Source organism: Cupressus sempervirens, chromosome 4 (genome assembly GCF_028749045.1).
Source record: "Cupressus sempervirens isolate cs-2001-9-10 chromosome 4, ASM2874904v1, whole genome shotgun sequence".
Taxonomy (NCBI): domain Eukaryota; kingdom Viridiplantae; phylum Streptophyta; class Pinopsida; order Cupressales; family Cupressaceae; genus Cupressus; species Cupressus sempervirens.
Window position 1 is genome coordinate 361,721,258 of NC_143121.1, and position 13,330 is coordinate 361,734,587.

Consider the following 13,330-nt stretch of genomic DNA (forward strand, 5'->3'; position numbering starts at 1 on the left):
CCTTCAAAAGTAGATTCTAATGCTTTCCAAATTTCATGAGATGTTTGAAGTAACTTTACTTGACTGTATTCATTCTCTGAAAGAGATGATGGTAGATCTTCTCTAGCTCTCATGTTGCACATGAACATATCTCTCTGCTTCACTGCATTCTTCAAGATTTCCTTCTTCGACAATCATCTTCTCACTCTTTGTCAAGATCCAATAACTCAGACCCATGCACAACATATGAGTCTTCATCTTTTCCTTCCAAATATCATAGTTGGCCCCATCAAATCTAGGACTATCCTTTTTGAAAAGATTCACCATCAATCTCCCAAAGCTATTAAGCTTATCCTTCAAGGACCTGATGCTCTGATACCAATTGTTAGAATATATAGTCCACCAATAACTGAGAAGGGGTGGGGGTGAATCGGTTATCCAACTAATATCACAATTATCAACTTTAAACAAACTTAACCATATGAGCAATATATTCATAAACCACAACAAGATACTCATACACAATAACATCAGATATGTTAACTAGGGAAACCTTTGATCAGAGGGAAAACCCCTGTGGGGGTGGTACCCACAAGATGATGTACTAATATAAATATTCCCTGTTAGAAGATGGACCTTGTCATGAGTCTATAACAACATTTAGTACATATCAATCCCTATTAAGAGACTTTGAATCCCTGTTAGAAGATTCCAACCCTATTAGGAGTTGTGTCATCCCTATTAGGAATTGTGGAAGATAGCTAGACCCATTGTCCAAATAACTTCAAGGAAAAGACGAATGAACCCACTATCCAAATGATCGTTGTATTATTCCTTGCAGAATAATAGAAATGAATAGTACTTCCTTCCTCTGTCCTATCAACCAAACCTCTGCTCCTTCTAATCTTGTCACCAGATCACAAAACTCTCATACAATAATCCCTTGGATCACTTGCTCACATTTAGTAAACACTCCTCTAAAAAACCCCAATGATTTTCATATGCAAAAAAGAATGTCATTCTATAATAGTTATATATGGATATCTCTAAAAAGAACCCATTTCAAAACTTTAATATTATTGAATGAATACAGATCAAAATTTGGTTCCCATCTTATGAATTTTAAATGATACACTTTCAGAAAAATTGGATCTCCGTGTAGAATTTTTTTCTCAAATCTAAAGAAGAATAATCTAACAAAAAATATCATTTTTTAGGGAAGAAATTTTGACTTGGTCGCCATAGGAGGTTTCGAGCCAATCCACACTTCACACTTCATACAATAATAATATTTTACAAACAAGGAAAACATATTTTCTTTAGACTATATCTTCAAAATAATTCCTTGAGTCGACCTTGAGGCTTTCCTAATTAATATAATAAGAAAATTAATTAATTACAATTACAATAGCATTGTCGGTTCACAGTCTATACAAAACTTCACATGTGCGATACTAGGGCTTACGCATCCACTGACATCATCATCCAACTATTCTTTGTCACTATCTAACTGCACATCTTCTCATTACATCTCAGATGAAAGATACAATACAAACATTAGAAACTGCTTTCCAAGTGTTAGTGTAAATAATTAATTATTATTACACTTTACTTAAGTTTACTTAGGATAATGCATTTTTATATTAGTTTTCATCTAGAAACTTAGGAATATGCATAGTCATATGAGTTGTCTTGTTGACAACATAGGAGTTAGCAACTTATTTGAGCACATGGTGTGTACAACATCTCTTTATGAGATACACCTATGTAAACTTATCCTCTCATCATCGCACAAACTCCTATGCTCAATGGAGGATAATCCATCTTTGGTGGACATGTGTTGAGTTGTAATCCTTATCTCTTTGCTAACTCCTAGTCATTCTAGTTGTCTTTATATACAAGGCACTTCTAGTGTGTATTCATCTCATATCCAATCATCTGATATTCATTCTCATTTGATCATATCTTAGGGTAAAAGCACAAACCTGTGTCACCTTTTATAAAGGAGAAGTGATATCAGAATTTAAAGTCTTCAACTTTAACGAAATAAAAGTGGCATTTGTACTTAGAATTTGAAGATGATGTAAACTAATGAAATGTGTAAAATTGGATGAAGTTTATGTCTATAGTTTTTTTTAAAAAATTGAGTGAAAATTTTATTTATTTTTGAATTTTTAAAGTGTATTTTTTAATTTTTTAAAAATACTAAAAATATAGAGTTTTTTTCCCGTCAAACAAATATATGCAAATCTTCATATTTTGGTTTGATTTTGGAATATGTTAGAGTTAACATGTATACCTGGTGCACCGAAAAAGAAAAATTGAAATTCGGCTAATATTTTTGAAGTTATAACTGGTCAAAGTCAAAGTTATCAGAAATAGACAATTTTTTTCTCCCGTCAAACATTTTCCATCAAATCTACATATTTTTTTTTAAAAATTACATATTCTTGAAGAAGACTCTCTCCTCTAGTGCACCATTAAAAAAAAAAAAATTTAACATGATTTACTATTTTTTTCTTATTTTTGAATAGACATCTTCCTGAATCTTAAGATACCTACTTGTAATATTTTTAAATTATAACATATTATTCATAATCAAAACTTTAAAAAAATTATACAATCATAATCGTGACTCCGAGAACTACTAAAGTATATTTTTAGTTTTAAAAAATACTTCAATTTAGTAGGTCAAATTGGCCTTCAAAGTGAGATGTTTACAGAAGTTCTGATTTTTGCTTGTTTGGCTACCACATAGGCTGCCACATAGATAGTTACGGCCGGAACTGTTTCGGCCGTAACCGTTTCGGTCGGAACAGTTACGGCCGAAACCCCTAGTCGGCTTGAGAAACCGCTAGCGGTTAGTGTGACTTTTTGATATAAAAAAATATTGTTTTCTCTTTTTTAAATAATTAAATATACAGGGACAGCGAAAATTGAAAGAAGATTTGCAAAAAATAATTAATTTTGAAGCAATTTTCAACAACTGTTTTGCAGATTTAATCAATATTGCAAAGGATCGAATAATTTGAAGGTACTTTTTTTCTCTTCTAATTATTTTTATTTTTATGTATTATATATTGAACCATTAGCTGATATTTAGTGAAATCTAATTTTTTATTTTTTATTTCTATAGGTTGAATTATTCAATGGGTAGTAAAAGGAAAAGATCAAGGAAATATGATAGAAAAAGAGATGACAAAATGAAAGGCCATACAAAACATGCTCAAAACCAACCTACTGAAATTTCTGAACATGATGAGATTCATGAAGAAAATGAAAGTAATGAAGAGGAAGAAATTGGCAGTTCTATTGATAGAGACAAATTAGAAAGCATAAAAAATTTGATGGATTTGGATGAAGAACTACTTTTTAACCAAATTCCATTTAAAGATATGATAAATGATAACACTATCAAAAAGCATTGTCAGAACATGTGGGATGAATATTTCAAGGATAAAAGTATATTTGGACAGGCACAATTATTTGTCAAGTTATTTAGGAGAAGAGATATGAGACCTGTCTTAGAGTTGTTGGGTGTTGATAACAAGAAAAGCCATGCTCATAATATTAATAAAACAATAGTTGAAAATTTGCAAAATGCTTATAACAAAATTGACAACACAACTCGAGGAGATGATTTGAGTAATGCACGTAGAGCATTGATGACTACTATATCTAGTAGAAAATTGACACATAAAAAACAAGTACGTGCAATTTCTGATGTACTACATATATCTAGAAGAACTGTCCAGAGATACATCAAGAGGAGAAATATGCTAGATGATAACATTGAGAATAACTGGGTGACTATTTGTAGAGTTCCTCGAAAAGACAAGATTTCTGAAGAAGTAAAAAGACAAGTTATTGAATTTTGGACCACACATTCTCGTGTTTCTTCCAACAGGCGTGATAATATACAAATTAAAGATCAAGAAACAGGGGCCAAAATTGAACATCCAAAACATTTCATAGATATAACTCAAAGTGAACTTTTTGAAGCATTCAAACAAGAAATTTCAAATGTCAAAATATGTCAAAGAATGTTTGAGAGTTTACGTCCTTCCTTTGTACGCATAAATAAGATGCGAGAAACTTGTTGTTGTAGAAATCATGTTGAATTTGGTCTACACATGCAATCATTTAAAAAAGTTATGGCAATACTTGATCCTAATTTGGTCATCCCTAGCAGTACAACACAATTTGTGAGGTTCATATTATGTGATAAATTAGAAGATTCAGATGAATTCAAAGTGCAATGCATCAAAAATCAGTGTTAAGTTTGTGCAGATTTACACAAATTTTCTCAAATTATGCAAGTTGAGAATATTAATGAATCCACACCAATTTCATGGATGAGATAGGAATATGAGACATACCAAAATAATAGAGGGGATGAATTCAAAAAAATTGTATTGAAGGAGAGTGAATTGCATTATGATGAGTTCATGGCCAAGTTCCGTCCATTGATATATCCACATATCCAACATTGTCATGGTGCACGATGGCAAGCTAAATAGTTTCGTGATTCCAAAAATTGTTTTCCACCTGATTGTATACTTTCAATTGTAGATTTTTCTGAGAATTATACATTTGCACCTCATACAAAGCTCCAAAGCCAATATTATCATTCTGAACAAGTTGCAATATTTGTGCAAGTGACCTATAGACATGCATAATTTGAGGTGGATCAGATAGAAAGATTGGATGAAAATGAACGCATCATCATCAAAGAGGTTCATTTCTATATTAGTGATGATAAAGTTCATGACAGGAGTTATGTGGCTCATTGTTTTGCAATGTTCTCTGAAGATCTCAGAAATCGTGGAATAAATGTTTCAGAGCACTAGATTTGGTCTGATGGATGTGCAGCTTAGTATACACGAAATAATTACACATTTATTTAACTTTATTTTAACTTGTATTTATTTGGACATGTCTATTTCTATTTAATATATGTACTTGGATAATTGTAGATACTTATCATGTTTCACGTTCACAGGACAATTCAAATCTGCAAAAGCATTTAATTGGTTAGCAATGCAACATGCTAGAACCAATGTTAAGTTTTTATGGAATTTCTTTGAAAGTGGACACGGAAAAGGGGAGCATGATGGAGCAGGAGCATGTATAAAACGTGCACTTCGACAACATGAACTTGCAGGTAAATATATGCATTTTTTAAATGTACATGTTTAATACTCTAATAGCATATATTTTAAATTTTATATATACATGCATATTTTATGTGCATACAGGGAATAGGATAGAGAGCGCAAATCAAATTGTTGAATGGTGCAAAGTTTATTTTGCTACTCGAGATACTGAATACAATAAGCGTTACTTTTGGGAGGTGAAAGGTGAACTAAATTATATTTATTTTTAATGTCTTTTTCAAATCAAGTTGAGTTTTTAATTAAATATTTATTTTGAAATATGACAATTAGTTTTTGTATTTGTAACAGATATAGATCGATCTAATCCTTACAATTGTCAAACGATTCCTAGAATTAGAAGTTTACATCAAGTGATGACTACAGGAAACCATAAACCTCCAGTACTTAAAGTAAGAGAGAAAACATGTTTTTGTGATGATTGCATTAAGGACAATGTAGTGAGTGCATGTGAAAATATTGAGAATGGATATGTTTCACATTGGGATTTGAAGGAGATAGTTAGAAAGCCTCCTTTTGAAGATGTTGACATTGACATTGACATTCATGATCCTGTATATTCAGCTGATTATGAGCGCATTTCTGATTTAGTTGTGGCAGGTTTGTGTGCATATATACATACATATAAATTAATATACATGTATATTTTTTTAAAAATTAATTTATATTTCTCTTTTTATATACATGCAGGAGATATTTTTGCAGTTCAAGCCTTACCAGATAATGCAGAAAATGTGGACTATTATCTTTTAAGATGCACAAAAGCAAAACACAAGTTGCTAGAAGGAACTATAGATGCTGATGAACAGTCATATCCAATTGGATCAGTTGTTATTGAAGGAACATATTATCAACAAACAAGGGTAATTGGTAGTGGTATTGAATTTATTGAATACAAGCCTGGAGAAAAGGTTTTACACTATAGCAACCATGTTATAGCAACCAAATTACAATTTGAAGCAGTACAAAGAAAAGGACATCATGGAAATCAAAAGTGGAAATTGCCTATTGAAGAACATGAAAAACTTCTAGAGATAATAAAAAGTAGAGAGGATCCTAACAATACATTGTTTGTGGAGCTCTAGTTGACCTATGTACTTATTGTGGAGCTCTAGTTGAGTTATGCCTGTATAGCTCTTATACTTTCATATTTAATATTGATAGGATATTTGTTTTATATAAATTTTTGTACATTGGATCATTTATCTTGCATATGCAAAATTAGACATGTATTGTTATTTTTATTTAAATTCGACATGGATATCTCATTTAAGACCAGGTCTCTTAGGACCTCCCCTTAAGACAACCTTTTTAGTATTTGTATGTATTTGTATGTACATATAATCTTTATATGTTCTTATATGATACATTCTTTATGTTTGTATATAATCGTTATGTTAAGATTACATGTATATGTTATATGAACTATGTTACATATAATTACATGTACATTATATTTTATTAATTAAATGTTGTTAATTATAGTTAATTAAGAATGTATGTCATTAAATATAGTTAATTAAGTTATTAAATAGAGTTAATTATTAATACATTAAATATAATTAGATTAAATATAGTTAATTTAAAGGTTAAATATAGTTAATTAAGGCATGTCATTAAATAGAGTTAATTAAGTCATTAAATAGAGTTAATTATTAAGACATTAAATATAATTAGATTAAATATAGTTAGTTATAGTTAATTAGGTTAAATATAGTTAATTATAGTTAATTAAGACATGTCATTAAATAGAGTAACTAATTAAGTCATTAAATAGAGTTAATTAGTAAGATATTAAATATAATTAGATTAAATATAGTTAATAGAATTAAATATAGTTAGTTATAGTTAATTAGGTTAAATATAGTTAATTATAGTTAATTAAGGCATGTCATTAAATAGAGTTAATTAAGTCATTAAATAGACTTAATCATTAAGACATTAAATATAATTAGATTTAATCTAGTTAATTATAGTTAATTAAGGCATGTCATTAAATATAGTTAATACATGATCTACATTAAATATAATTAGACTAAATATAGTTAATTATACAGTTAATTAAGACATGTCATTAAATATATGTTATATTGTTATGTACATTGACCATTAAAATTATATAGTTAATTACACTTAGATTAAGGCATTAAGATGAATAACTATACATATACATGTAAACTTGAATATTGAAAATATGAATAACATATAGAAACATGTGCATAACACATATATAAGTTACATAAAAGATGAAGACATCAAAAGATCAATAAAATAGACGTCTACATTAAAAGATCAATAACATACATGTGCATATATTTGGAGAATATAATGTACCCATATTAAATGTATAAAAATAGATCATGTAGATCAAATGTCTGGAAATAACATATATAAAACATCAAAATCTCCATATAAGCATGTATCTCGAAATAACATATAAAACATCATTTAGTGTCCATGATATAAACACGTATCTAGAAATAACATATAAAACATCAAAGTGTCCATATAAACCATGTATCTGAAAATAACATATAAGACATCAAAGTGTCTGGATATAAAATGTATGCATATGGAAATAACATATAAAACATCAAACTGTCCATATAAATATGTATCTAGACATAACATGTGTGTAGTAAAATAAAAGGCCACATATGATCTAATCAGCTACATCCCCCCTCCTGATCCTGGGCCTTGTCCCCAAAAGGGTCTATCAACTGCATCTAAACCCTATGTCAAATGATAACAAGTGAGCCATTTAATTATGTGTACAGAAAAATTATATCAAGATCTACATGTATATAAATCAAATATATATATATATATATATATATATATATATATATATATATATATATATATATATATATATATATATATATATATATATATATATATATATATATATATATAAATTGTAACATACCTGGGACTCACGACGTGTAGGATCTGTCGGCATTGTCTGCAGATCAGCAAAACGTAACATACTATCAGTCAAACCCTATAACACATACACAAACACACACATATACATTAATTTAAACATATAGACATATTATTTACTATAATAAAAATAAATCTAAACATATAGAGATATTTACTGTAGCATTATGTAATGCTCTGCCGATTTGATTGATATCTGAATCATGTAATGTCAATAGCGCGGCCCTGATCTGAAAGCATGGAAGTAAATAGACCAGGCTGTATGGTGCCACTGAGATCCTGAGTAGGGGGGGGTGCTGTAGGGTCCTGAGTAGCTAGGGTTGGTACTGTAGCCTGGGCCTGTGTAGTAGTAGGAGTAGTAGAAGGTGCAGGAATGTCCTCCTGCCTCTGTGAATCCTCTAGGACTGCTGTACGTGACAAAATATGTCTAATCTGAGAGCTCATGTCACGAAGTGGAATCCCTGAGAGTGTAGATAATGCTCAATATGCATCTAAAAGATTAGATGCTAAATATGATGCCAAACGATGCAATGCATCCACCTCTAAGACTGCAGAAATGTCTACAGGAGAAGGTATGTCTGCAACTCCATAATCATCATCAATAGGTGTGCTAGATGATGCAACTGTGGGAGCGGTACCTCGAGATCGTAGCATATATCGACTACATCGATCAGAAGAAATCTTGTGTAACTGTGTGGCGACGATGGCGATGCTCGAAAAAATTTGTGTCCTAATTGTGTCATCAGGAACACTCTCACCTGCAGTAGCCATCTGTGGACCTCTCGGCATAACCAAAAGGTTTGGACCCACCATTTCCCATTTGTTAATGGGCGTAGGAGTGTCGGCGGGTCTAAATCTATCAGAAAGTCTCCCCTGACCCTGTCCAACATGTCGTGGATAATCTGTATAGTCAACATCATAGTGTAAATGAAATTTTGCAAACAATTGTTTGCAAAAATATAGGGGGAACTCATCCTTCTGTGGCCATCTATGATGAGTAGCCAACCAACGAGGATACATCAATGGTGCAATGAGTGGATTAGTACACTTCGTCACAGAGTAGCCTCTGACTCTGCAACGATGTGCATAAGATGGAAACATGGTTTTCACCATACCGGTGGAAACCTCAGTATCAATCTATGTGTACTTCACAGTGCTAGTGACACTATGAGATAAAGAAGAATAAAATGTCTCAATGCTCATATCATCAAAAGGGTTGTATGATTCAACTGTCTGAATCATATGAAATAACCCCTCTCGCATTGCTATAACCTTCTCCCTATTAGAGAGGGTGGTAGAAGAGGAAAGCGAGCTATCCAAAACCTGCATAGCACGAGATAATCTCGCCACTGTATCTCTAAATAACTGTTGTCTATCATGGGTGGAGGTCGCTCTACGTGTTGTACCAGACTCAGCACTCTGACCCCCACCACGAACACTGGCATCCCCTGAGGATGCAGGAGCACGATCCCCAGAACCGGATGGCATAGTGTATATATGAAAATAAATATGAGAATATGAATGTGAAGCTACAATCTGAGTGATAAATATCTAGAGATCTGCACATGCATATATATACAAATATAAATATACAAGTCTATTTAAATTAAAATAATTAAAAGTTAAATTTAATTTGAAACACATGTACATATAAATACACAACATTAAATGTATGGTGCTAAATGAACAATCATGTAACATACATATGTATTTTAAAACAAATTATCTTAGAGACCATATCTAATGTACATTGTAACGTGCTCATGCAAATGTGAAAAATAAATATTCATACATGTACATGTATATGCAATAAAAATAAAATAAAATTTCTTGATTAAATGATAACTAAGTGCACACATGTACATACATGCAATAAAAAAATATAATTCTTGACTAAAATCTAAATTTTGATATAAATGCTTTGATGATTATGGCCCAGAGTGTAGATGAGAGTTAGGACATAGGGATAGAAAAATTTGTTACTAGATAAGTAAATGAGTTTAGTTAGAAAATGTTAATTTACAATTTAGAACTCATGACTTAATTTACTAGTTTGAATTAGAGTTAAGAATGTTAATAAAGTAAATGGGATATAGTTTTATTAAGGTTGATAGTAAGGTCAGTCTATTATGTCCTAGTTTAAACATATGAATACCTATTAGAACCTATAACAAACGTAATGACCTAGTAGGAGTCCCTAGGTCCCCTTAACATATATATGGATAAAAATACCTAGAAATGTATCATGAGGTCCTATTATGACTCCTATGTCCCCTTAAGACACACATGTATGGATAACGTATTGAAAAATGCAGTTGACATAAGTGATCAAGTAATGTGTTGTTTGGTAATGTAAGACTCATTATTACCTGACAATACCTATTATGTGCTAGTAAACATATGAATACCTATTACAACCTATAACAAACGTAATGACCTAGTAGGAGTCCCTAGGTCCCCTTAACATATATATGGATAAAAATACCTAAAAATGTATCATGAGGTCATTATGTGTCATATGGTAATGTAAGAATCATCATTACCTAATAAGACCTATTATATCCTAATAATACATATTAAGATTTATTAGAACCTATAAAAAATAGTATGATCTATTACGACTCCTATGTCCCCTTAAGACACACATGTATGGATAGCGTATTGAAAAACACAGTTGACGTAAGTGATCAAGTAATGTGTTATTTGGTAATGTAAGACTCATTATTACCTGACAATACCTATTATGTGCTAGTAAACATATGAATACCTATTACAACCTATAACAGATGTAATGACCTAGTAGGAGTCCCTAGGTCCCCTTAACATATATGGATAAAAATACCTAAAAATGTATCATGAGGTCGTTATGTGTCATTTGGTAATGTAAGAATCATCATTACCTAATAAGACCTATTATATCCTAATAATACATATTAAGATTTATTAGAACCTATAAAAAATAGTATGACTTATTACGACTCCTATGTCCCCTTAAGACACACATGTACAGATAAGGTATTGAAAAATGCAGTTGACATAAGTGATCAAGTAATTTGTTGTTTGGTAATGTAAGACTTATTATTACCTGACAATACCTATTATGTGCTAGTAAACATATGAATGTACCTATTACAACCTATAACAGACGTAATGACCTAGTAGGAGTCCCTAGGTCCCCTTTACATATATATGGATAAAAATACCTAAAAATGTATCATGAGGTCATTATGTGTCATATGGTAATGTAAGAATCATCATTACCTAATAAGACCTATTATATCCTAATAATACATATTAAAATTTATTATCTAACCTATAAAAAATAGTATGACCTATTACGACTCCTATGTCCCCTTAAGACACACATGTATGGATAACGTATTGAAAAATGCAGTTGACATAAGTGATCAAGTAATGTGTTGTTTGGTAATGTAAGACTCATTATTACCTGACAATACCTATTATGTGGTAGTAAACATATGAATACCTATTACAACCTATAAGGAGTCCCTAGGTCCCCTTAACATATATATGGATAAAAATACCTAGAAATGTATCATGAGGTCGTTATGTGTCATTTGGTAATGTAAGAATCATTATTACCTAACAATAACTAGTTGTTAAAATGAACATCATCAATATCTAAGTGTGGTTCATTCAGTTAGTAGAGGGCCTATGTTATGGTTAGAATGTGGTATGGGTTATGATTGTAGTTAACATAAGGTTATGTTAGAAGGTATATTTTAACCTAATGTTTTTGTATATTTTAACCTAATGTTTTTTTATATTTTAACCTAATGTTTTTCTACACTTTTAACTAATGTTTTTCTATATTTTACCCTAATGTTTTTCCTAATATTTTTCTACACTTTTAATTAATGTTTTTCTACTTTTTTATCTCATGTTTAACTACATTTTTGCTAACAAATTAATTTAAATACCATTCTTAAATAATCTAAAATAATTTAAATAATTTAAACATATTAAAAAATAAATAATTTAAAGCATTCCACTCACAAAATATGTAAAAAACAACTATTTTAAGTACGATTAACATCTACTAATCAAAAAATACGTTTAAAAACTATTAAAAAATAGGGAGGGAAAAACCACCAACCAGTTACGACTGAAACCCTTAACCCACTCTCCAAACATTCAGGAACCGCAATAGTAACAATGATAGCCGCTAGAGGTTTGCACCGAGTTTTATTTCGTGTCGGGGTTTCGGCCGTAACCCTTTCGGCCGAACCAATTTCGGTCGAAACCGTACACGCCACGTAGGTGTGCGAAACTGCCACGTGTGTACGGCCGGATTCGTTACGGCCGAAACCATTACGACCGAAAGTGTTCCGGCTGAAACGGTACAAGATATCACAAAAGGTGACACAGGTTTGTGCTTTTACCCCTTATCTCTCTTGTGTTATCTCTTGAGCTTCTAGATCTTGGCATTTCATTCTTGTCTTAGAAAAATTCTTACATGGTATTAAAGCTATACCAAATTCTTACATGGTATCAGAGCCATAGGAGTTTCATTGCATAGCCATTGGAGAGACTCTTTTTTGTAAGTCAAGGTTGGAGCTTGCTGGTGCAAATCATGTTAGGATTAAACCACAGATAGAAATAACAATTACATGCAAATATAACCAATATCAGAAAATAATAGATCACATAGAAAAGAACAAGACACCAAGATTTAACGTGGTTCACCCAAACCCTAGGCTATATCCACCAAATAGCAAGTCCAATATTTTTATGATCTAGTGATTACAACCTGATTACAATCTGTAATCCCTGACAACTCAATACCACCACAAGAACCAATTTTTGCATCACCTTATGAAATAATCCCTATCCTTAAGCCCTTTTATGCAAGTATTTTTACCACTTTAGGGTTATAATTAATAATTACATGTCGGCCCAAAATCCTGATAAAATAGGGCACCAAAGAATTTATGAAGTATGTATAGTACTTTCCTGATCAGTCATCATAATCTAACAATCTCCCACTTGGGGACTGATTAGGCTCCACACTAAGAAACAATTTCCCACTTGGAGACTAATCCTATAGCAATATTGCTACCACATGGGGCTCCCACTAGATCAAACCACCCTAGATTGTGTTGTTCATTGATTGCTATTTAGTCTAGAAGACCAACCAAAGCTAAAGAGGAATTCAACTTCTCCCTTATCACTACCTTGGTAAACATATAACTGGATTTTCATTTATATGT